This window comes from Amblyomma americanum, chromosome 1 (assembly GCF_052857255.1).
Source record: "Amblyomma americanum isolate KBUSLIRL-KWMA chromosome 1, ASM5285725v1, whole genome shotgun sequence".
Classification (NCBI taxonomy): domain Eukaryota; kingdom Metazoa; phylum Arthropoda; class Arachnida; order Ixodida; family Ixodidae; genus Amblyomma; species Amblyomma americanum.
Window position 1 is genome coordinate 28,288,587 of NC_135497.1, and position 27,365 is coordinate 28,315,951.

Consider the following 27,365-nt stretch of genomic DNA (forward strand, 5'->3'; position numbering starts at 1 on the left):
TCCGAAGGAAGGAAGAGTTCGTTTCACATTTAGCAGACAGTGCGCATCGTCAGCTTGTGGAGGATCACCGGGTGGTTGCGCCAGATGGCGCCACGTTCCCGTCAACAGCGCGCGCTCCTTGTTCGCCGTGACCAACCAGCGCGTTATGAGCGACGGGCGATGGTAGGCGGTAAGCAGTAGCGGTACGCGCTATGCTAAATGTGTCTGATATGTTGCGCAGGTTGTCACACCATCGCGGTATCTCGCACGCGAGTTCGGATACATAAGTAAGGGAACGTCACTGGTCAGTGTTCCCTTCTGCGCCGTCGACGGGACGATGAAGCATCGCTGGGTGAGCTGGGCGTTCACATGGTTGTTGTAACCATGCAAACGGTGTTGCCAGTCTTGGCATGAACGAGTTACATAGGACAGGCAACCATGAAGTGCAAACTTCCGCCATGTGCTCAGATAGGCTATTTTGATTGGTCGCACTAAGTGTCGTCATTGGGAGAGTGAAATGGGAAAGGGAAGCTGCTCGAAAATAGAGCTTAGGGCAGCCTTTTGCTTGCTTGTATTTTAAAATTTCTTAATTGAATAACTCCCCTTCCTATGCATAGATTCTCATAATTCTTTTTGAGCCAGCATCTGTGTGACATAAAGAATCCATTTGAAGTGTAACCGGCATCCGTTCAAACAGTGTTTCGATGCCCCTTTAAGGCTGAGCATATGTGTCACCTCGAATTTTTTTTCGAAAGCACCACCAGCCGCATTTCCCGATTTTGAGGCACACGTATGTGCGTACTTGTCTGAAGCCTGCTTTGTAGCAGGTGGCCCAACTGCCCATCGGGTTTTGGAACACCTGCCTGCTATGTACACCTGGGAGGCCTCAAACTCGGTGAATGCCTGAGTAAAGGTCTGCAAGGTATATTCCATTATAGTAAAGTCATTCAAGTCAGAGGCCTTTGGGTTAAATACCTTTAGGTCAAATGCCTTTAGGCAATGGGCAGTTATAGCAGAAAGCCTTTAGGGCAAAGGCCTTTATGGTAAACGCCTTCCGGGAAAGGTCTTTAGGCTTCAGTTAAATCAACAGTGAATCAAGGTCTGTTTTCAATAACACTTCACTTTTGATATTCACAAACAAGAGAGGGAAAAGCCTCAGGGTGCTTGTCTCCCTGAGGCTTTTCCCTCCCTTGCTCACTTTCTGAATACAAGAGACATCTACCTAATCTCGCTCTACCATGAAATTAACTTTTTAAAATCATCCACTTTTTTTCCACCAGGTCAAGCTTTCATTGTGAGTATCAGCTGAAACGGAAAACACAACCTGCGGAGGCGCCGCACAGTGTCACTGCCAACACGGAGCCCTATACGCCCGTAGAAGCAAAGGAGGCCGAATCTAGTCGTCAGAAAAGAAAACATGGTAAAAGGTAACTCGCAGCCTGTTTCTTCTTATCCTTAATCCTGGTGCTTCTAACTTGCCGATGGCGTTTTGCTTAAGCATCTTTCTTTTATAACCACGCTTGCTAGTACTACGTTACCGCAACTAAACTCGCAAGGGAAGCTAGAGTACAAGAAGGGCGCAAAACTAGCGATGCTTCTGAGGTTAAAAAACACATCTTCGTTTTCTAGAAAGCCTGCACGTTGTATGAAAAACATGCGTGTCATAAAGAGAGAAGCACACGTGACAGCGGATCACGCATCTCCTCACATCTTCGTGAAAGAATGAAACGTAGGCAAGTTTAACAGCAACCTGCATTGCAAGAGGCGTCTATTTTGCTAGCAATGTGGCGGTGGGGCGAGCGACTAGGGAGTCAGGACTGATTTTCCCAGCAGTATCTGAGCAATATTTGCGCTTTAGGATTTCGGCTTGACAGGATACAAAAAAAAACATGTTAGCATGGGTGGTGGGATGGAAGCCCGCCGCCTATCGAACTGGCTGATCAAGGAATGATATTCTCTGCGGATTACATATTGACTTCAGAATAACTTCAGTAGACGAGGTAATAATCTCAGTCTAATGGGGATCACGAAGCTTCTTCTGTGCAATTTTATCGGTGCGCTTGGCTCTACTGTGGAGAAATCCCGAGCCAACCCATGCCCACAATGTTCACTTGTATAAAACGTAAAAAAAAAATTGCGGGTGCTTTATGGTGGTTAGGCGCCCTAGCATTTCTTTTATTCACTTGTGCTCCGGCATTCGGATCTATTGTTTCCGGACAGAAGTTGTTCGGGTGGCAGTATTGGGTTAATGTACATATATGCGGAATTCGTCGTTCTATACTACCATTCACAGACCGCGAGCCTGAGAGTCCTCTTACTCCTGCTGATGCAATGGTACAGCAGTTAAGCAATGCGCTATTTCCCTAAGATGGTAGCTGCGGCCGTTGTTGTCGCTTCTGAGACCAAGGCTGCCCTTTCCGAGGAACCTAGCGAGACGGAGAATTAGATGAACTGCCACCCGCCTCATTGAGCAGCTGTTCACCATCCGGTGAGTAGGTTGTTATGGTGTCAACAGGTGACGTCACCTAGACGGCTCAGTTCTCGCCCACGTGGGCCAGTTAAAGGGGGACACGGGTCTTTGAAACAGAAAAATAGCCACAAAATTGATTTTTTGAAAACGTCATTTTCAAAGTCTCCAGCTCGATCTGCAAATTTCGCAGTTCTAAGTTCAGTATTTTGCCCGCAAGAACAATTTAAATGGTCGCAGTTGACCAAATTTGAGCCCAAATTCGTGCCAAGATGGCAATTTTCTCGCTTCGCGCAGCTCCTGTTCCAAGGAAGCTACTGCATCATCTTTATCTCAAATGAAAGAGAAGCTTTCTTTCTTTGAATTCCCGCCACCATGATCCACGCCTGTTCATTGGCCAAAGAAAAAAACGCGTCAAAAAAAGTTCCAATGCGCAATCCTATTCGTTACTTTGTGCACGACGTGAGGTCGCTATCCGATTGGCTGAATCAGTCTCCTTCGCCTGAACGACGCGCTCGACCGCACTCGACGCGTGCAAGCGGGCGCCATTTTGTGCAAAATGAGTGCAAAAGGGTGGCCTTAAGTCTACGAGCATCACGGCGCTGGTGCAGAAGCTCGTCAAGGGCGTAAGCTGAGCAATCTCTTGAAGTGCCACGATCGGTGTGATGCGGGGAAGGCAAGTGATAGTTGTCACAGCCTCACGATTGACGGCTCCCAGACGATCCCGTTGAGCCCTGGATAAGTGCTGGAACTGCGCTTGGTAAATGAGGCCGGTTGCAAAACCGCTTTCACCAAATGTTGTGTGACATGGGAGCGAGCGCTGCCGGTTTTGGGAGCTACACTTCTGATTAGGCCCAAAGTCTGCAACGCTTGCTTTTTTTGCTAGAGAAAGCCAGGCAATGCCCGTTCCGGAGTTATGTGTCGACAAACCCAAATTTTTAATGTCCAAAATTCTTGAAGCGGGGTTTCAGAAAGCTAGAGATGGATTGGCGTCACAGCGAGTTTACGGCGACCCCAGTTTTTGGTCACTGATGTGAACACAGTTTTGTTCACGGAAAGCTCTAGGCCGACAGACATAACATAATTGGCGGTACAATCTAAGTCTGACTGCAGGGCCGCCGCTTGAGTTAGCAGGTCATGGTGAGCGCTCCACTCCGTGATATCATCGGTGTACAGTAAGAACTTAACGTCAGGGACATCATTTAAGTGCCGTGCAAGGGGAATGAAGGCAATATTGAACAGCGTTGGTGACAGTAGCGCACCCTGGGGTACACCGCGAACAGAGACTTTTGTTTCCACGGTAGCCCGCTTGCAAATGCTTCACGCAGTAGCCGTCTTGTGCGGATGCTCTCCGCAATCGCTGTGCTCTTATTCCTTCGTAACCCTGCTCCTGGTGGTTTCCGCGGCGACCCTTTTTCGATTGCTCATTTTCGTCATCATCAGCCTGATTACACCCTCTGCAGGGCAGAGACCTCTGCCATGTCGTTCCAATTAACCCTCTCCTATGACAGCTGCGACCACCCTATGCCTGCAAACTTCCTGTGTAACAATTCCTACATGCGAGGGGTATTTAGTACGCCACCCCTGTTTTGCAAAGAACGAAGCTATAACGTGTTGGTGTCTGCTGTCTATCGGGTCTGATTACGAATCTTGTATAAATGTGGTTTGCCTTGTAGTAAACCTCAGTTGAAATTCCACGCTTTGTCATGTGCTTTCTTCTCTTCATCCCTCGTTGTTTTGCGCTGTTGCTATAAGCACTTAATTGTTAACCACCAAATAGCCCGCCTTTGCCTGCTACATGTGCTTTATTTGAACGCGCATTTGTAGTGGCTCTTCCTAAAGGCTTTCACCCTAAGATCTTTGTAGTAAACATCTTCACTGAAAAGGCCTTTCAGATATTAGTACTACTTAATAAGTAGTACTAATTAGTGAACACATATAGTTATCTAGTAGCCCGCGATGACAGACAAATGCTTTCCAATTCATGGTACATAAGCATTTCTTAGTGCCCTGCAAGTTTATTCTGTGCTGTTCTGTTGCAGGATCGGTATTAACACCTACATTCAGTCTTGCAACTCTGCGTGAAACGTGGCATTTGTTTTTTGCAACTAACAATAATATAAAATGTAGCGCTCTCACGGATTTACAAGACCACCCTGCGTTCATTCCCCGAGTAAAGTGAACAAAGAAAGCAAAAAGTAGGCGGCCAGGCAGAATTTAGCAGACGTGGCACGATGTGCAAAGCGCATAATGTTGTCGCCCGGAGAGAATGCGAACGTAAACTGCGATGGTACCATCTGGAGAATGCGAGAGTGGTTCTCAGAGCATTGAATGCTTTCCCATAGTTTCGCTCTTGCTGTAGCTTCCCATCAGCTCACTCTTGAAATTTGGCGTCTCTATGCGAAAATTTCATCACATTCACAACATTATTATTTACCTTAGAAGTGCTTAAGTTTAAGATCGAATAGCAAAGGCCCTTTCATGGGTTTTATTTCGTTCTCACAGTGTTACCGCAAAATGCATCCTGTCCATGTTTCTAAATACGAAATTTATTCCCTTAGCTCGCCTTTCTGCTCTCTAGTCTTGCTACGTGAGTTCAGCGCAAAGTAATAATGTCGTGGGTTTAAGGATTAACCTGAATTTAGGAAATATTTTACTCATTTTCTATGTACTAGGTCATTCGAGCCCAAGATATCAGAATCAACAGCGCTTGCCTCGAACACTCAAAACCTGAATGGACATTCAAAACAAGAGAGCCTGGCGATAACATGCCTTACAGAGACTTCGCCAGAAAAGAAGAATGAAGAAAGGCAAATCAATACCGACAAGTGTGTGAACACATCACCTCAGCAAACATCACCTTTCGAGCACGGAGGCAGAAAGTCTACGCGCACTAGGAGGCCCATCCAGCGCTCTGACCGAAGCACCTGCAGGAAACCTATTGTCTGTTTACCTCCTTCTACGCCGTTACTATTATTTGTCAATATCCAAGCTTTTTCATTTCATGTTCTGTTGTTTACAAATGTATCCCATCTTCATATCATCATCATCAGCCTGACCACACGCAGTGAAGCGCAAAGGCCTTGTAAATTCTTCTCTAATTAACCCATTCTATGCCAGCTGCCGCCACCGTATCCCCGCAAACTTAATCTCTTCCGCCCACCAAACTTTTTGCCGCCCACTGTTACGCTTGCCTACTCTTCAAAACCGCGTTTCAATACATGCCTTGCCCAAGCCTATTTTTTCCTCTTAATACCTACTAAGATGTCATTAACCCACATTTGATCCCTCACCAACTCCGCCCGCTTCAGGTTTCCTAACGTTACAAAAACCCATAATTTTTCTATTCATAGTTCGCCGCGTTGACTTTAACATAAGCTGAACCTCTGAACCTCTTGCGTTAGCCTCCAGAAATATGCCCCCAAATGGAAACCGGTAAGATAAAGCTGTTGTTGTATACCTTGCACTTAAGGGATAATGGCAAATTTTCATTATTGATCTTAGAGAACCAGCCACATGCGCTCCACCCCATTTTTGTTCTACTTGTTATTAAGGCGAAATCCTTTGAAGACACAGGCTCGTGGCCGCGACCGTGGCCGTCCGTCTGTGACTGTTCGTTTAGTTGGAACCAATAAATGAAAAGGAGAAAAATAATAGTTGCTTCGGATACGAGAGGAAGAAATAACCATAGAGAGAAATTTTCATGGCAGTAGAATAATAGGTAATTATTTATAGCCAAGAATGTCAAAATTGTGTCGAAATTGCGCCGACGTCGATATAGCCACGGGAATAGTGGGACGTTACATCCACCGGAAGTCGTCACAGCATAGTGAAATAACTCCGGAATTAATGAAGGTATGAGGGAAAGTATGGTTGCATCAGATAGAGGAGGGAAAAAATGACCCTAGATGCCAAGATTGATTACTGTAGAGTGATTGATTATAGTGAAAAATATCAAGAAATTGTGTGGAAAGAACGGTGTTACGCCATGTCCACCAGAGGTCGTCACAGCGCAGAGAAGAAAAAAACAATGGACGGAAAAACGCCGGATTTAGTAATTAGTAATTGATAAGTGATAGCAATTGACAATTAATAATTATAATTCACAGATGCTCCAACAGTAGCAGCCAAAGTCGCTCGGAAAGGCCATCGCCTCATGCAGTTTAGATTGTCACTGCCCCCCCCCCCCCCAATTTTCTTCTTTCTCATGACCCGAATCAGCAGTCACTACCTGCCCTAAGCTGTTGTATCCCTTAGCACTTCCAGCACCTCGCTGGAACCTCTGTTCCCTTGCTCAAGACAACTTCTTTTCTTTTGCTAGGCTGTTGTACCTTACTTTGGTTTTCTGGATCTTATTTTGCCTGTCTTAACTCTTTGAATATGCATTCCACATAATCTCCTGAGGGACTGACTCAGCAAGGCAATGTCATCAGGGAATCGCATATTATTTAAGTATGCGCCGTAAACTCTTAAGCCTCACAGTTCCCAATACAGGCCTCGGAGTACCTCCTGTAAACTGGCGGTGAATGACAATGACGAAATTGTGTTTCCCTGCCTGGCACCCTGCTTTATTAGAATTTTATTGCTGATTTTATAGATGGCTCTGGTAGCTGTGCCGGCATTACAGATACTTATCTTCCAGTATTTTCTCATCAGCATCTTCTACACCTTGATTGCAGAATGCCTGCATGACTTCTGAGGTTTTCACTGAATCAAATTATCTCTCGTAAACACTGAAGGTCATATCTATTATATAGCGATTAGTTATATTCTGCGCATTTCTGTATCACCTCATTGATAGCGTAAATATGGTCTATTTTCGAGCATCCTTTACTAAAGACTGCCTTATTATATGGATGGTGGAAATCTAAGATTTCCCTGACTGTATTAGCGTTTCCTTAGTAAATATATTGTAGGCAAAGGATAGTAAGCTGACTGGTTTGTAGTATTTCAACTCCTTGGCATCTCTATTCTTGTAAATTAAAATAATATCGCTGTTCATAGAAGAATCTGGTACGCTCGAGGTCATAGGGCATTGCGTTTAGAGGGTACCTAGTTTCTGAAGCAAAAAATCGCGTCCGTCCTTTAACAGATCTGCTGTTACCTGATCCTCACCAGCTGCTTTCCTTCTTGGTTTTGGTGCTAAGGCTTTCCTTTTTTCCTCTTTCGTTATTGGCGGGTGGTCCCATTGCTGCGCTCCGCGCTCTATCGCATTAACATTCTGATTACAATTTCCACTGTACACCATCATCATCACCATTATCAGCCTGAATACTCCGACTGCAGGGCAAAGGCCTCTCCCAGGTCCCTCCAACTCACGCTGTCCTTTGCCAGATGCACCCACCGTACGCCCGCAAACTTCTTAATCTCATCCGCCCACCGAACTTCCTGCCGCCCCCTGCTACGCCTGCCTTCTTTTGGAATCCACTCCGCTATCCTTAACGACAAGCGGTTATCTTGCCTTCGCATTGCATGCCCTGCCCATACCCATTTCTTCTTGATTTCGACTAGCCTGTCATTAACCCGAATTTGTTCCGTTACCCAATCTGCCCGCTTGCAGTGTCTAAACGTTACACCTCTCATTTCCATTTCCATAGCTCGCTGCGTTGTCCATAACTTGACCTGTACCCTTTTAGTTTGTCTCCATTTTTCTGCCCCGTAGGTGAATACTGGTAGGATACACCTGTTGTTTAGTTTTCTCTTGAGGGATACTGGTTAACTGCCATTCATGATCTGAGAGAACCTGCCATATGCGTACACTGTACACTGTTCTGTACTGTACATATGTGTGAAGAACTGTTCGATTAATTTAACTGTCTTACAAATATTGCTAATGACATTGCCCTCTTTCTCTCTTAACGCATACACCTGGTTTTAAGTATGTCTGGTTTCCTCTTAACCGCTTTTAGGCTCACTCCGTTGTCAAAAGCAAGCTCCATTCTCTTCATATTCATCTTTACGTCGGCAACCTTGGGATTATTGATTATTTTTTTATAAATCTGCTAGATCTATTCTGTTTGCAGGGTTTGACGCCCTTATACTTTGGCCTATCTTAATCATATCTTTCGTCTCGTGTGATAGCTTGCCGGTATCCTGCCGAACCATCCTACCGCCTATTTCTACGGCGAACTGCTCAACGATAGCTGTGAGGTTATTGTTCATTGTATGAAATTTAAGGTAGCCTTTCTCAGTTAAAGCTGAATATCTCTTCTGCAAAGAAACCTGAATTGGTCTTCTTTCTTACCGCTAACTCTTTAGTACGCTGCCGCTTCACTAGAATCTTCCGTTCCCTCTGTAAAGCTGACCTTATTGAAGACCTTACCTCAACGCTACAAAGCTCATTTACGCGTTCCATCATATCCTGCTGAATGTTAGGCTGAGCACATAGTAAGAAGTCTATATCATTTTATTGTTACCACAGAGACTCTTCTACGTCCGGCGCCTCTTTTCTCGTTTCCGGCAGATATTCTTGATCCGCGAATTATTTCTATCTTCTTAATTAATAATAGCTGTCTCCTGCTATTCCTACAACCTGTGCCATAGTCGCCTACCGCCTGGTCTTCAGCCTGCTTCTTGCCTACCTTCGAATTGACCGCTCTCATCACTACAGTGTACTGTGATTTTGCTTTGTCCATTGTCGATTCTACGTCTTCATGGAAGCTTTGAACAGTCTGGTCATCACGGCTGGATGTAGGCGCGTAGGCTTGCACCACCGTCAGCTTTAACTTCTTATTAATCCTAATTATGATAGCTTACACCATGTCATTGATGCTATAGAACTCCTCTACATTGCCAGCTGTATCCTGATTAATAAGGAATCCCACACCTACATCTCGTTTGATCAAAAATCCCACACGTAGTTCTCGTCTGTGCTATAATAAAAAAGCACAGTATTTGACCATACTTTGTTAAACGTCGCAAGGTTCAGTTTCCAATGGCGGGCTGTCCGGAGCCAGAGATTCTTAGCAGAGTCCACTACGCCAAAGATCTGACCGCCGCCTTGGTCAGTTTCTCCGCATCCGCTGGGGACCGAGGGCCGACGGTTAACTGATTTGTTCATACAAGGTTGTAGCCATGTACTACACCTGGGGGCCAAATCCTGTTCTGATGATGGTGGGGTTGTCGTTTCTGGTCACTCAGATCAGGCCGCACCCACGGCCTGCTTATGCAGTTCCATCTACACGCGGAGTTTCGTTTTTTTTTAAGCCGGTGGGGAATTGCGCAGCACCGAAATTCGAAACCTTCGCATTTCTCATACATGCTTTGCACTCCACAACCATGCACTCTCTTTGATTTGTATCAGACATAAGGAAAACCAGCGCTATCTTGTGTACTTTCTCCTCTTGTGGTCCCGTTTTTTACTTGGTTTCATTAAGCTTGTTGCTGGTCTTCTCAGCCTGTTGATGGCCAGGCCTGTCTGCTTCTTTATCAGTTCATACTGCGAATTTCAGCCCTGATTCTCTTGGTATGGTGTCGCACAAACATGCGGTTTTCATTATTTTTGGCTCTCAAGTTATTCTTCCAGCCAGGAAAATTTCCCTTTGCAACAGACTGTTGTCAGCCGTCGAATGCAATCATCGTGGTTGAAGTAAGGTAGACTGTTGTAATTCTGTAATTGGCTAAGACTGAGCACTCAGTGGAAAGAACCAAGTACTGTGTAGTTTCTGCTTGACTCCTATGCCTCGTGCACAGTCCCGAATAGCTGCTTACACCCTGACTCGTTTTCGAGTGCGAACCGACTCTGAGGATGAGTAGCACAGACACAGTGGACATTCTAACCCTCGCTAATGTGGACCACTCGACACTTTTTCTGGGGACGAATCTTCTTCAATGAATTTAAGCCACATTAATACTGAGACCTAACTTGTGATCAAATGACGATGGGAAAATGCGAAAAGCTGATTGGATCCCATGTATGATGGTCGTTTTAATATGGACACCATGCAGTGAGAACGAAAAAATGAGACACTTAACCTCAGCCGTCAGAGTGATAGAGTGGCAGTGATGGCGTAGAGGTAGAGCATCCCCTCATGTGCAAAGGCACCTGATATGCGCAAAAGCCGTTAATTAGTCAAATTTCAAATCTATAACTACGGATGCAATCCACTTTTAAAAATGCCGCAAGGAAGAATAAATATCTTGGTTGCAGCCAAAGCTCCCGGTATCGGGAGGTTTAGTTTGCTTGCTTCGATAGGTGTGGACCTTGCAAGCTCTAACTCAAGCTACACTGTTGCTTCTTATACTAAGCATAACAGCAGAGTCTGCAAAAATCTATAGTTAACGAGCGGGGAAAAAGTACGGAGAAACAAAACGCTATACGAGACTAAAGCAATGCCTTCCCTTCCTCTGCCTCGATAATAAAAGTTATCTTTACTGAACACACGATGATTATTTACCGTCATGAACAGCTCCGTCAAACGCGCACCTCGCCGCGGAGCCGAATCAGTCTGGCCGGGCCGGCGGCGGCTGGCGCACTCGGCGCGAAATAGAGACGTGCTCGAAGTCCCTGCCAGTGCGGTCAGAGTGCGCCGAAGCCGCCGAACGCGTCGGCGGTCAAGCGCAGTTGGAGAGGGTCTTGCTTTGGCCGACGTGACGTCGCCGTGCAGCGCGCGCGCGCGCGGTACGCCGGAGCATAAACGCGCATTAAGAGAGCCTGCGCTTAACCGCTAACCAACGTATTCGGTGGCGGCATCTATAGGAGCCACTGAAACCCCCCGCCTACTCACTGAATAAAAAAAAAATACAGTGCCGAGGCTCGGAATCAAGCCAGGTCATTTGGCATTCGAGGCGGATGGACGGATGGATTTAAGGTAAGAGCATCCATCCCCTTGAAACGGGGCAGTGGTAGTTTCCACCTTGCACAGTTTTTTTTTTCTTTCGTTGCGCAGACGCTACTATTCCGGCATGACGGCTCACGGTATAACCAACAATAAAGGCGAATCTAGTGAATGCATTCTTACGATGCAGAAATCTCCGCGCTTTCTCTACGTACATCCTGGCCTAAAAGAGCTAGCCCATAAGCACTTTTTCTTACAGCCTTTTACCTTGTATCCCGTTCATAACAAGCGATTTCCGTTAAGTGGTTCGGAGTTGACTGGCACAGCCGGGAATATTTCGCCGGGCGAGCGTACAAAGATACAAGTGCTAAGCTGGCCGAGTGGAACTTCGCCACTTGACCAACCACGTGACGAACACGTAATCAGCCACGGCGCCGCTCCGCCGGCAGCTGCTCCGCACTACGTGACCAAGCACGTGACAGCGTGGCGGTGCCGCCACAGGGTGGCGGCGCCGAACAGTGTTGGGCGCAGCCACGCTGAAGGCTCGAAATTCTACCGTAATGTAGCTATCGCTACAAAATACCATCACACGGCATGAAGCGTTTTCCTGTCAGGCGTATTGCTTTCAGATTTCTTGGCAATAAATCCGTCATTTGCTTCCTGATAAATAAAGGCGTAGCCGCGTGGAGCTTAGTTAACAGATTTGCTGACTGAAAACATTTTACGTCGCAGTCCTCAGCATCCAGTTAGTAGCGACGCCGCAGCTATTCAATTTTCGTAACCAGAAAAAAGAGTGGAGGAGAACAGTGAACCAGCATTTCGTTTTCACTTGCATTGTAAACTCTCAGCTGTCGACAACAAAATTCGCACCTAATAGCAGCTGGTGTAAGAACGGGTGGAACCTGTGCTTTGACCACGCAAAAACAGGGTAAGCCGGAGGCATCCTGAGAAGAGGAGACCCGTTTGAACATCAGCTGACTGAATATATAAGAAATGTCATCCTTTTTTTACTGAAATGTATAACACAGTCCTCGAATTTTATGGTGCGGAAGTGTCCAAATATGTAGGGTCCTTCTTCTGAATCGGCGAAAGGTGCTTGTGGCATTAGGACGTTTCAGGAAACAGCAGTAATACGGGGCTAGCATTTCCTTGCGAATGTACTTTCCTGTGTTAGGACAGTTCAGTGTAAAATGCTAAAAATTACAGAGGTCAGTGGCAACAAGCTACTTAAAAAACGCCCATCAATGAGAAAGCGTGAGTGATGTTTGGTAGAAAGTAGTGATTTAATTTAAACATTACTTTCTAACACATAGACTACCGTATCCAATATCACAAACAGGAGCGCACAGAGAATAAATACATAGAGCTGAACATGAATTTAAAACGAACTCCGAGATAACACAGCAGGAATGTAAACATACTCGCGCGAAGGTAGAAGTCTTGGGTGACACGCGAAATTATGTACTAGAGCAGCGCCAGTTTTCAAAGCTGAAAATTTTATGGTTACTTTTCACGTAGATAATCAGTGATGCGACTAAAAATATATTGGTGCGGTTCTATTGACCTCCCTGTCTTTGGTTAACCCCTGATAAGTAAACCCAAAGTAAATTGTTGGATAACAGGCAATGTCTAAGTCGTTGTTTCATAGAGAACAGGGTAGACTGTCTTTTTTCATAATTCAGGAAAGGGAGCTAGTTGCTGCATGACAAATTTCGCGAATATTTAACAATCGTAAGACCTTTACCAATGAACTTAAAGGCTACTGAAAAATTGCGCCGAGTCCGGAAACACACAGATTAGGAACAGGCGAAAAATGCACATAACATGTGCGACAAATTAAACGTGGAGTCGTTGTTGCAGCCGTAATAAATTGATTATTAAGTGGCTAATGACTCCTGTGTAAGTCGAGCTCACATTCTTAAGCTTAACGCACCCTACAGCTAGAAGATAATAAAGAAAAAAACCTCCTATACGATAAGCAGAGCGTGTGATCACCTTTCATTCATTGCATTCGAGTTAGCGAGGTGCCACTTAATCGTGACGGGCAGAGCGACTTAGTTCACGCGCTGAATGCCCTTGCAAGCCTGGAAGTAAGCGATCTTCAACGCATTTCCAAGTTTCCTAACAAAACACAGTTCTTACGGTGCAGGCACGCTTCGTCAATATTTACTTTTTATGTAACATTTTCAAAGTTAAAATGAAGGAATCGATCACTGCTCAATTTTGTGTGGGTTGCATAGAACTGAAGGTATTTCGTTTAGAGATAAAGGCCAAAAAGTTGAGCATTCATATTGAACCGACAGTAAAATAAAGATCACAAGCATTGAGATTTGCAAGTCCAACGAAATATAAAAACTTCAGTTCAGCTCACTTTAACGCGCCGGGGTCAAATCGAACAACCGGCCGGCGTATGCGTGTTGACCTTCGTACAGTAGCGTTGGCAGGGGCAGGTTCTTCGTTCTTCGTACTACAATTGCCTTTATTTCGCTGGACCCGGGTAAAACTTGTTGATTTGTTAATCTGAAATTCAGGAGGCGATATCTCGTGGTGCTTGTTCCTTGGATGAATTTGCGGTGGCTGTCGAACCTTTCGGTCGTGTTTTCCAGGAGGTGACTCGGAGCGGACTTTCTTAATTGAACTGTGAAGTGGCAACGAAAGCAGAGAAAGAATGAAAATCACGCCACAATTAGTGAAAATGCACTTTTAAATCATAAGCTTGGCAGACACGCGCACGTTTTGGTCAGTGATCCGACTGTTTTGCTCAGGGGTGCACACATGGAATGTGGCAGTAAAAATAGAGGACCCACGATTCAGCATTGGCCCAAGCACTCGCAGAGTGGGGCTGCATATCTGATAAAGACGCAGTGCTATTTTGCGCGAGGGGAATAATCATGACATTGCTCGAAAATCATGGCCGTTGCTTAACCTACTCTGAAGAGTACAATGCGATAGCATTAGAGATTGAGTAGATGAGGCGCACAAAACACAGCACACAGGTAAAGAATAACGCGAGACAGGTTATTCGTGCAACTGTTTATTGAATTGTTTTTAACCAGGAGGAAGGCGTGGTGGGAGGGGAGGCAAAAAACAATATAACAAACGACAGGTAAATGAAATGTGCGAGGGCAAGGATACTACAATAGAGGGTACAAAATCGATTCAACTCTTTCTAGACTTATCAAACTGTATTTTCAGTCTTATGAATGACAAGAGATGGAGTGCTAACTCAAGAACTCTCGCTTTTTCTAATCCGATGGGCTTCTAGCAATTCACGGGCAGTCTTATCTTTGCTTCTACATAATATCTGAGTGTCTTGGAGCTTTGTTTCAAAAATATTCTCCTCTTCTTTGCCACAGTCCTAGCAAAGAACGCGCAAATGTGACCCGATACCAGTTCTTAGCGAAGGTTTATGCTCCATTAGACGTTCATTAATACATCGGCCTGTCTGGCCGATGTACACCTGTCCACAAGTCAGTGGGATGCTATAAACTACCACCACAGCACATTTCACATTTGACATTTCAAAAATGTGAAATGTGAAAGTCTCGGAAGGGAACAGCAGTTATCAATTGGTAGCGAGGTTGTCGAAATGGTGAAAGAATACGTCTAGTTTGGGCGGGTAGTCGCGGGTGATCCGGATCATGAAAGGAAAATACCTAGAAGAATTACAATGGGGTGGAAGGCATATGGTATGTTCCCTCAGATCATGAACAGCAGTTAATCAATATGCCTCAAGTGAAAAGTATTCAGCAGCTGTACCTTATTGGTAAACACCTATGGGCCAGAAACGTGAGGGCTAACGGAACTTTTCATCATAAGTTGAGGAGAGTGCGGCGAGCTATGGAAATAAAAATGATAGGTGTAACGTTAAGATCTCGAGACCGAAAGCGGTCAGAGTGGGTAAGGGAAGAAACGCGCGTTAATGACTTCTTAGCTGAAATTAAAAGAAAGAAATGGGCTTGGGCAGAACGTGTAATGTCGATACAGGGTTGCCGCTTGTTCGTAAGGGTAACAGAGTGAAGTTGAAGAGAAGGCAAGGGTAGAGGGGGTGGGCAGAAAGTTGGGTTGGTGTGTGAGATCAAGGGGTTGGCGCAGATACGGTGGCCTTAGCTGGCAAAGCACAGGGTTAATTGGAGACACATTTTAGGGGCCTTTGCCTTCCAGTGGGTCTAGTAAGGCCCATGATGATGATGATGATGATAATGATTATGATGATGATGATGATGTACTCACCTTTTACGGAGCGCATTCGAAAGATTTTAATGCGATAGCATTTCAGTTGTAATCTCACCAAAATTGCCGCCTTTTATGTCAAGAAATTCCCTGATTGGCAAAGCGAGGTTACGTTACGTTGTGACATTACCACAACCTCCCCACTGTTTAGGTGCCAGTAAAATTATTGATTCGTCGACAGATGACACGTGACTTTGTGTTGCTTTGGCAACCTGGCCACTTCGGCACGCGGTAACCCGGAGGGAGATTCACCTGAATATTTCCGTTACTAGGCCTATATATGTTCGAAGCTTGTAAGGAATGGTGGTGTTTTTATTATTCTGCTGGGGGATTCAGATGTCCGCTGATACTTCACCCCAAGCTGAACGTGCCCATACAAACACAGGTGCGGCGCCGCGGCCACAACCTCGGCGGACTCTCTCCGGCCTGGACAGCTCTTACTAGACACGTTCAATTACTGGAAGTCACCGTCCCACTCTTCCCCCGTCGAGCGCCCGCCGTCGGTATTTTCTTGTGATAAAGCAGACAAAGGGAAGGTCAATCGCACCGAGCCGAGCGTGGTAGGAAATTCTACAAGCTGCTTCCCAGGGAGGCATCCTTCTTTTTGCGGTCGTCGGCCACCTGACGCTGTAGAAATTTCCGCTGCTGCGGCCGCCACCGTGGTCATCCCGGTTGATGGAATCTACGCTTCAATCCTATTCGGCTGGTGTGCATCCCGTTCATAACAGCACCAAGTGCTGCTTATCCAGAGCTTTTACGGGGGCATTTATTAGAACTTACCTCTATCTCTGCTGCCAGTTATGCAGCGCAAATGCAAACAGACATCCAACAGTAGTATCTACAGCTAGTAAACACTGTGTGTGCCGCATTTATATTTTGCAGCATCCGAGCTGTCGCTGACATGAGATTCGTAGCATTATCAAAGGAATGACCATGTGTTGAATTCTTTCATTCGATCTCCGTCTTCGAGAAGCAGAACAAAAAAGCAAGAAGGTCTTCGAAGATTCTTTTTCTTTCACACACTTGCCGTAAAAGCATAATTTTCGTTCACTGTATAGTATTGCACATCGTGTAAGGTATCTTCGCGCAGGAACCCCAGAAGGTTCCTGCCCCTATTGTTGCCGGTCAGCCACATGAAGACATCCTCCTCCCTTGTCGCCATTAGACCCACTTGCTGTAAAATCTACGCTTCGTCTTCTCAAATGGTTTGTTTTCCGATAAGTGGTAATTTCGTTGGTTCTCCTGCCATTGATAGTACTCTGCAACCGTTTAAATTTCCGAGCTTAGAACAAATTCACATTGAAAAATTTACAGGTCGAATATGGTAGTTTCTAGCGGTTCTTAGTTGCATTAAGTACAGCGCACTCGAGCGGCCAGGCATATTCGCTCATGCATGGGCTTTGGACCTGCATAAAACTAAAGTGTCAAAACCAATACACTAATTTCGAACGAGCGCATTCTCAATGTGCTTTCTATTCTAATAAGCCGAATGTAAAAAGTACTAAGGCATACTTTCTTGTTCTACAGCCTGTCTCATGGAGTTCTGATTCTTCTCTGCTGCTCATTGTAGCCGTTTGAGTGCTCGCAATTGAGACAACTGTTTAGCACAGACCTCAGGGCAGAGGGTCTTGTTTCGCCGAAGCGTTAGCATAGAAAGACAGGGATAACAGAAACAGAGAAGACAGGAGAAATCACCACACACTGTACGTCCATGTCCAGCCGATGGTTTGCATCCACCAAACAGGGCTAAGACTTTGGAAGGGATTACCTTCTTCCGGATATAGAAACCGGATAGAGAAACGCGTACAGAAAAGGAGGGATAACTGATGCGTTTCATATCTTGACGAAGATGAATTGATGCGTTAGTAAGCCAGCTGTGACGTTTTTCTTCTAGGGAAATGAGCCTCTTGCCCAGTGGACGGCTGTTCACGGATAGCTTCGCACACGTTTTGAAGCGGTTTCGCTGTTTTGAGCAAGTGCATGTGCGTACTGCTGGTATTGTATTAATTGACGTGCTTACTTCCAATAAAATTAAGTCATAGATTCACCACTGTGCGTGTGTCTCATCTCGTTCTCTGCCCTGGTGCTGAGGCGCTGTTTGAAAATTCTGAAGAAATTGCGTATCTCCAAATAAACCGTTTTTCTACAGAAATCAAGGTACTTTCACTTACAGGACATTGAAATTATGACGGGGACAACGCGACTAGAATTTTAAGGCATAATACAAACTAACACGCACGAGACTGGAAATACGTTTCAGAGATAGCATTCTTGCTGCATTGTTTCACCGAACTCTTGGATTATTATGACAGGGACAATGGAAACGAACGAGAAGGGCCAGAGGGCAACACCAACTGCACTGCGCGCTTTGGGGCTACATCGCTTTCTGCCGGGTGAAAAACGTTTATTTAAAATTTCGGCGAACGATTGGCAGCCACTAGTGAATTTACATCGAATTTATACCGTATACATTTTTAACTTATAGACATATTGGATTCATGGTCGTTGCGCAAATAGCAAATCCTCTGCTTTCGGTAAAGTTGGCTGCGAGCAAGAATGGCATGTTCGCGTTATGACAACGGGATTAAGTTCTAGCTGCGTGGTTGTAGTCCTGAACGTGAATAATCACGTTGCTCCCGAAACTTCTCTCCCTTTACCTGTGTAACATAACAGAGCCGGGAACAATTATCCTATTTCAGCAAATTTGAATTGTATCGTTCCGCTTGCACGACAGCATATGGTGCCTGGAGTAATTTGGGTCAACTAAGCTTTCTTTTGAGTAGAGAGTTTCTCGTCTCTAGGATAATAAAGCTGTATGTATATTCCACATTGCAATATCGTAAAGAATAACGGTGCTCACGGCTAACCATATATACAAGCCAGGCTACACGCATTTCGCTAGCAACGAAGAGCACGTCAAACGCAAAGCTTTTTCTTGCCCCAGCACAAGAACATAATGGTCGATTTTTCACCAAACTAGAAGTGTGCTTCGCTTAGTGTGAGATTACAGGGGACTATTTTGGGCTAAGTATAATCGCAGCCGCCTGCAGAGCATCAGAGTTTACAGACAACGCCCCGCGTGTCAGTAGTGTGGCAGTAGCAGAATGGTACTAAGTGCACCGCGAATAATAATATGTAAACAGGGCCGTGATATTGCACAAGCGCCGCTGCACGGCGTTGAACGCATGGAAATTTGGTAGTGAATACTGCCTGTGCCATTGGTTAGGAATTGTCTCTAAGCCGATCGCATTCTTCATTGTACAGTAAGATGTGCTAGCAACCCGAGGCGCAAAACAGGCTTTGGGGCTCTGCGGCTCCCGCAGCATCGAATTCCGAAGAAGATAACTGCCCAAGAGCGACGGAGATAACTGCCGAAGAGGAGAGCGTGGAGAGGGAGACTACCGGAACTGCCTGCAGAGGCGTGCGGACGCAGCAGTGTAGCTCAAGCAACCTTATTTCGAGGACCCGGAGCATGACCCGGAGCGCCGTGCTGGATCACAAGGGAGGCATATTCCGAACCTAGCGAATCCCAACGAAGATGCATAACGATCCATTGAAACTGGGGGGAAGTGGAGTCGCCGTTGTGACCACTCCTGTGCCCCTGCCGGGTTGGAGCACCGTCCGCATTCACAAGAAGTTTGGACCTGTGCTCACGCTATGTTAGCGGGAATAAACGTGATCAAAACCAGCATCGCGCATCCAGTTCTTCAGTGGCGAGATAGTCTGGTGCGACGGTTACTCGACTGCTCTCGGGAAACTTCGTTGCCCCACCAATCGATGTCTCTTCAGCGCGACGCTGGTTAACTATTAAGCGTTTTTTAATCTGGAAACAATAGAGCTCCCTTCGACGCTAAGAGAAACAAACACGCAGCATAGTTGAATAGAAATTGTAGAGCTAAGCTTACCGGCTTGCTGCAATAATCATGAGATCTAAATAATCATGAAATATGTTATACTTTTGGTTCAGCTATATCGCTCCTCTGCATCTGGCCATGAAATCTACACCTCCAGCCTCAAGAGAAAACGTAGCCGTGCTAATATGCGCATAGCAGCAAAACCTGATCTGGCAATCCGTCGCCTCTCTCCATTTTCCCTTTCGCATCTGCACCCTTCCTCCTCTGCTTCTGTCTTTTTACTCTACCTCCTACCAGAGTGTTTGGCAGGTGGTGACTATAAACAATTCAATAAAAACAACCTTAAATTTGTACATTCCCTTAGTTAAGGAAATTGGAATGGTCATTAAGTCATGAAAGTCATAGAGCTGACGCTGTAGCGTTCACGGTACAATGCAATCAATCCTATGTGGCTAAACAAAGGCTATAAACGCGTATGACGCGACAGCGTTAAAGGGCCATTCTGATTTGGGAATTCGGCGGAATTAGCTCATTCTCTACTTTTCTTTCGTAGACCCCTGGGAGGCTTCATCCCACCCGTGACCCAGCGGTGCTGCGGGTAAGCGGTGCGACAGGGCCCTACCACGGCAGGTGCGGCCACTGGTGGAGCTTGAAACACAATTCACTATTGCCGAGCAACCTCGTGTCACAAGTAATTAACTTACCTGCTCAGTGGGCAGCTTCATCACAATCTGGTGGAGAGGTCGCGAGAACATCACAAGGCCACGTGACCTTGGTGGCCAACCGAAGTAGAGCCTCCGGGGATTTTTCCTCACAACGCCGACGACGGGTTTTCTACAGAACAGGAGCCTTGAAGGTGTAGCGCCAAAACAATGAGTAGCGGGCGTTAGCGCCCCAAAGATTCATTTATTGATTGATTTCAGGTATCCTAAGGACCCTGCAGGGCATTGCATAGGGGGGGGGGGAGAGGATCTGATGAAAACATGAACATGATCACCGAAAACGAGAAATTAATGGGTACAGCATATTGAGAAAAGAACAATAACGCATATCTAAACACCTTTAAGGAACGAAAATTTCTCGACATGACACATAATTCACGAGTAAGCAAATGCACTAAGATATATACACCTGCATTCACTAGAAGTATTCAGCGCACAGTTAGCACAGATACTGCAAACACACTGCTGGCAAGAGCAGTAACATTCCCGAAAGAGCGAAGGCAAAAAGAAAACATTACAATAGGAAGAGTCGCAGGTACGAAGAAAAGGTAGTAATGAACATCGGAACTGTGGCAAGTCTGGTATTGCCACCGATGCAACTCGTAGGTTGCCTCTGCATCACTATGCCATGCAAGGCTGCTTTGTCGGGGCACGAGTCGAGGGACACTACGATTTAAGCGGGCGTCTCGCATACTTTGCAATCTGCCGAAGCGGTCTTGTCTCCCTGATTCCGGAAGTCTTCAACAGAGTATGCGGGAGAAGCTCTGGCTGATCGACTCGACATCCAGAGAACGCTGCTTTTGTTGTCAGCATTTACAAGCCTTGCATAGGCTTAATATGCAAATAAGCTACTTCCTACGCATGCCGCACGTGTTTGCTTCATAGTGAATCAGCGAATATGCATTTATTTCTTCTCGAAAAAAAATAGAAACCGGAGGATGCGCAGAGCACAATGAAAACTTTACAAATTCCACTTGACGAGCTTCGAGTATTTTCGAATGCCTTATATTGACAGGCCGGAGTAAACACAGAGCTCTGAACAATGCAAATTTATTTATTTATTTATTTCACATACTTTCAGGGCCCGAAGGCATTACAGAAAGGAGTGGTACAACAAAACAAACATACAGTGCATAGTTACACAAAACAAGTTATATGATGGCAGAAAACACAGTTTTCTTGAAGTTCTCAACATCGGTAATGGCAGCGATGGAGGGAGGAAGGTCGTTCCAGTCAACGCTGGTTTTAGGAATAAAAGAATCATAATACAATTTTGTTCTCGAAAATGGAACACCGACTTTAAATATATGATCGGAACGGGATGAAATGTATGAAGGGCTCGAAAAAAAGATGATCCTTTAACAGAGGGTTATGGTGATACAGTCTGTGGAAAAGACACAGTCGAAAACACTTTCGGCGCAAAGAAAGGTCTGGTAAGGCAAGTGTGTTTTTCATAGAAGTAATGCTGGCGTAACGGGAATAGTTAGATAAGATAAAACGCGCTGCACGATTTTGAATGGATTCTTGTGTGTTTAACAGTGTGATTATATTAGGATCCCAAACTGCAGATGCATATTCTAACTTTGGTCGTACTAATGTTTTATAAAGGGTTAGTTTTATCGGCAGAGGCACGGTAGAGAAATTTCGGCGCAAGTATCCAAGAGTCCTGTTGGCGTTATTTGCGACATGTTCGACGTGTCTATGCCATGATAAGTTACGTGAGATATGAACGCCTAGGTATTTATAGGAGTTAACTGATTCAAGGGGAATGTCGTGAAGAACATAAGTACGCTTGTTAGCAGTGATGTTAGTGCGACGTGAAGCATGCATCGTTTGACATTTATTAACGTTTAGTCGCATGCACCACTTATCACACCAGTTAAATATGCTTGTGAGATCATACTGAAAATAAATAGAATCAGTTTGGTTAGATATTTTGTGATAGATGACACAGTCGTCTGCGAAAAGCCTGATAGAAGAATGAGAGATGCATTCAGGAATATCGTTAATGTAAATTAGGAAGAGAAGAGGTCCCAGTACCGACCCTTGTGGTACACCGGATGTCACAGAGGTGTGAGAGGAGGAACAGCCGTTAGCAGAGACATATTGAGTTCGATTCGATAAGAAGCTTTTAATCCAGTTAAGTACGTTAGGGTCAATGTTAAGCATGCTAAGCTTAAGAATTAGGAGATCGTGGGGAACAGTATCGAAAGCTTTCGCGAAGTCCAAAAACACACAGTCTACATCTATGTTCAAGTCAGTGTAAGCAAAAAGGTCATTAGTAAAACATACAAGCTGTGTTTCACATGAAAATGTCTTTCTGAAACCGTGTTGTTCTGCTGAAAAGAAGGAATTAGACTCAAGGAAATCAATCAGATGAGAGTATATGATATGCTCCAAAATTACACATGGTATACTTGTGAGTGATATAGGACGATAGTTATCGGGAGAATGAGTGTTACCTGATTTTGGTACTGGAACAACCTTGCCAACCCTCCAATCGCCTGGAAGTACTGAGGAACAGAGTGACTGGGAAAAAAGCATTGAAAGCATAATAGAAGAGTAGGGTTCAGTGAGTTTTAGCATTTTAGAGCTGATTGCATCGTCACCGGGTGAACAAGACATTTTCAAGTTTCCAATCAACTTTTGCACGCCGACCCACTCAATACTGATAGGGTCCATTGGCAAATAAGAGAAAGTAGTTACAGACGGTACAATATTAGCACTTTTATGGAAAAGGGAAGCAAACGCATCATTTAAAACGGAACAACACTGGTTCGGAGGAATGGAAATATTGTCAGAACGGGTTAGTTGAATTACCTTATCTTCTTTGCCCCCAACAATATTCCAGAATTTACGCGGAGTAGATTGCAGAAGTGATGGGAGGGTGTTGTCAAAAAAGTTTTGTTTTGTATCTTTAACAGCTATTAAATATTCAGCATGAATGCGATGATATGCTGTCCAGCGTTCAGGAAGGTTAGATGCTTTAGCGCGACGAAAAATACGCTTCTTTTTGCTGCATAAGCGGCGTAGGGATTTGGTAAACCACGGAGAGGTAGTATTTGAGACAATCCTAATTTTAGGTACGTATCTATCTATTAATTCTATCAGTTTATTTTTGTACAATGACCAGTTTTCTTCAATAGTAAGTTCAGAAAAGTTTTGGGTGTAGTCGGAAAAAAATGATGCTAGTTCAGATGTGATGGACGTGGTATCGGCGGCATTGTAATCACATATGGTCTTAATTATTTTCTTAGGACGAACATTCTTCCTAATTGTGAAGTGAAGCAGTGAGTGGTCACTCAGTCCTTCCAGGTGCGTTGGCGGAGAGACCAAATCTGGAGCTGTAGTAAAACAGAGGTCTGAAATATTAGACGATGTGCTGGTGGTACGTGTGGGTTTGTTAATTAGCTGGGTTAGATTAAAATCGGCGCAGGTGTCAAAAAAATTAGTGCACTCGGAGGATGGCTGCTTAAGGGAGGGAATACAGTTTCGCCACACTATGTTTGGGAAGTTAAAATCACCCAGTAGGAATAAGTGTGATTTCGGGTGTCGAACAATTAATTTGTTCAGGGCATCATGAAGGTCGACGCGAAAGGTTGTAGGTGAGGATGGGGATCTATAACAAGCGCAAAAGATAAGGTCACCCGTTGGAAAGCTAACATGGATACAAGCGATTTCTAGTGGGGAATCAATAGAGATAGCAAAGGAATTGATAGCAGAGCTCACGGCAATCAGTACACCTCCGCCTGATCGGAAGTCGTGGTCGTATCTGTAAAACTTATATGTTTTTTCGCAGTCTAGTATTTCGCTGTTCTTTATTTTTGCTGAGAGCCAAGTTTCGGTGAGCACAACAATATCAGCCGAGCATGCATCGATATGTGACGATAGTGATGTACGTTTGTTGATGACACTTCGGACATTAGTGAAAAGAAGCGATACGCAGTCTGTTTGCGTTTGATCATGATATAGCTATGCTGAGCTTGAATGTGTGGTGGGTGAACCTGGTGGTGTGATGTCTCTTTTTGGGTAATTGCACTCCTGGCTGGTCCGATTTCGCAGTAGCTGCACAATAAGCGTAGCATTTTTTACCTATGATCAATTTGTTGTGGCGTAAGGAATAGAGTTGGCCGCTAGCCTTGCCGAAATCATTAAGGGCTTTCGGCGATTTAGGGGTAGCTTTACAAAAATCTTCACCGATAGAAACGCCTTCTTCTTTAAACTTTGATTTTTGTGAAAGTATATATTCGCGAGTTTTATAGGACGCAAACTTAGCAATAACAGGTCGTGTTTTGACATTTCCAAAGCTGCCTAACCTACGAGCTCTGTGAATCGCGACTTCCGAGGAATTCAGATTGAGACATTTGGAAAGAAAGTGTTGGATCTGGGCTTCCGATTGTGCCCACGTTTCTGACGAATTGTCAGAGATGCCATAGAATATTAAGTTGTCGCGTCTTGACTGGTCCTCCAGTTCGTCCAGTCTGGTTGCGAGCGCAACGCTCTCATTTGAAACAGCCTCTTGGACTGCTGCAGTAAGATCGATACTAGAAGGCGTGTTTTCGAGACACTCAACCGCGGCTTTCATAGCCGTCATCCTATTAGAAAGGTCTGAAACAGTGCCGGACAGCGCTTCCTGGTTAACCTTGAGTTCAGCAATGGCATTCATCATTTCTTCATGTCGTGTATCAAACTTGGACGATAAAGCAGCTATCGCGGCCATAACTTCACCATGCTGACGGTCCCCATCCTTGTTAGGACCAGGATTTAGTTCTACATCGCCGGAAAGTAACAGCAACATTGTAGTGGATACACAATCATTCAAGGTGGCAGCAAGCACTTGTGGGCAAGGGAAGAGCAGCAAACATACATTGCTTGCACGTTTGCAAAATAGCGATTCAGGTTGACTAACCTGCACAAGAAAGCAGAATGGAGAACTTAGCGACCGCATGGTAGCCGCTCTCCCATGCCCACTGGAAGCGCCTCGTAGATGCCAGTTGCCTAAATAGGGGCGGCGCAGTGCTGCCGCTGACGGATGCGCCGATGTTCCACGAGACTCGGACGAGAAGGTGATGACGTCTACTGTGCTCAGATAAGGCCCGTTGTCAGCTGTTGGTAGTCGCAGATCCAGGCCAAATTCCCAAGCAGATATCGATGCATAACACGTGTCAGTCGGTGAGAACGGGAAGCCGTAGACAGCAATCTGCACAAGAAAGCAGAATGGAGAACTTAGCGACCGCATGGTAGCCGCTCTCCCATGCCCACTGGAAGCGCCTCGTAGATGCCAGTTGCCTAAATAGGGGCGGCGCAGTGCTGCCGCTGACGGATGCGTCGATGTTCCACGAGACTCGGACGAGAAGGTGATGACGTCTACTGTGCTCAGATAAGGCCCGTTGTCAGCTGTTGGTAGTCGCAGATCCAGGCCAAATTCCCAAGCAGATATCGATGCATAACACGTGTCAGTCGGTGAGAACGGGAAGCCGTAGACAGCAATCTGCACAAGAAAGCAGAATGGAGAACTTAGCGACCGCATGGTAGCCGCTCTCCCATGCCCACTGGAAGCGCCTCGTAGATGCCAGTTGCCTAAATAGGGGCGGCGCAGTGCTGCCGCTGACGGATGCGTCGATGTTCCACGAGACTCGGACGAGAAGGTGATGACGTCTACTGTGCTCAGATAAGGCCCGTTGTCAGCTGTTGGTAGTCGCAGATCCAGGCCAAATTCCCAAGCAGATATCGATGCATAACACGTGTCAGTCGGTGAGAACGGGAAGCCGTAGACAGCAATCTGCACAAGAAAGCAGAATGGAGAACTTAGCGACCGCATGGTAGCCGCTCTTCCATGCCCACTGGAAGCGCCTCGTAGATGCCAGTTGCCTAAATAGGGGCGGCGCAGTGCTGCCGCTGACGGATGCGTCGATGTTCCACGAGATTCGGACGTGAAGGTGATGACGTCTACTGTGCTCAGATAAGGCCCGTTGTCAGCTGTTGGTAGTCGCAGAGCCAGGCCAAATTCCCAAGCAGATATCGATGCATAACACGTGTCAGTCGGTGAGAACGGGAAGCCGTAGACAGCAATCTGCACAAGAAAGCAGAATGGAGAACTTAGCGACCGCATGGTAGCCGCTCTCCCATGCCCAATATATATATTAGCTTCGTAATGTATAGTGAATCTTAAGCGGCAGAAAAATCTTTCACCATGTAGTTGCGAATGGTAGTTATGTTATTTGCTTCTCCATAAAAATGGTTAAGTAAGGCAAGAAGGGCTAGACGAAGCATTTTTTCAGTGAATTTCAAACGCGGAAAGGAGTTTTTTTTCAAAACTGAATACTCTGCGTCTAGTAATTCCGTGTTGGAGGGGACAAGTTTACAAGTGCGCGGTAAAATTCACCTGAAACGTGTTTATCTCTTTATGTTTGGTTTTGGAAGACAGAATGAGTAATAGTGCATTAAAACAAAGTTATAACTAATAAAGTGTTGAGATAAAGAGCTTAAGGCAAAGGAAAGTCATGGTAATTACCTAGTTTAACGACTAATAGTAAGTACTAATAAAATTTACCTAAGACATGAGCTACTCTCCCTATGGACATGGTCACGTGGCTAGCATCCAAGACCCAAGGTATACTTTGTAAACCTAGACACTAAGAAATTTAACAACGTCTGCAGCTTGAATGCCTGCTCTTTCATAGCTCATAGTTTCCCGACTAATACCTGGAGCCACAAAGGCAGTCTGAACATAAAAACAAACCGCGTCTGCCTTTGATGATGGCTGTCTCTTATTATGCAATACATTTCTGTGTCCTAAAAACAAAGTTTAAAACGTCATTCAATCAACAATACAATACTAACCATCGTTTATTGACGCCTTATTGCAATATTGTAAGCTTGATGCATCTTTTGCGGCGTTCAAAAGAAAACGTTTTTTTCGCTAAATTGACATCCGGATCAATTTTTTTTCACCAGTATTCGTGTATGAAGCAAAATCACAGGGGCTAACAAAATGTTTGTTAAATCGACTAATGTGGCCACACTTGGAAAATAATATCATAGTGATAAAACTAGGAGAGAAGAAAAGAGCTCAGGGGACTTTGAACGAAAGATGAACAGTAGACATCCAAGCTTAAATAGATCAGAAGGGACCGACATGGGAGAAGAGTGCTACTCACAGGGAAACTATTCAGTGACCTCTTACGGTAAACAAGTGTATTTCAAGAGAAGGCACAGGTAGCAGAGGGCGGCAGAGAGCCTCACGGACGCGTAGAACTACGACGTTTTAAGGAATAAATGGCCGCTGCTTGCACCTAAAGGGGCTGATTTCAGATCTGTAGCCGCGGACATG

At 45.3% G+C, this 27,365-nt stretch overlaps 1 long non-coding RNA gene across 1 annotated transcript; it reads left to right on the forward strand.

The window, feature by feature from the left end:
* The first annotated feature begins 238 nt into the window (after positions 1-238).
* LOC144131675 (uncharacterized) lies at positions 239-5,669 on the forward strand. The gene is made up of 3 exons (XR_013314707.1): positions 239-331; positions 1,260-1,406; positions 5,122-5,669. It is a non-coding gene; the product is annotated as an uncharacterized LOC144131675 (long non-coding RNA).
* Positions 5,670-27,365: the final 21,696 nt, after the last annotated feature.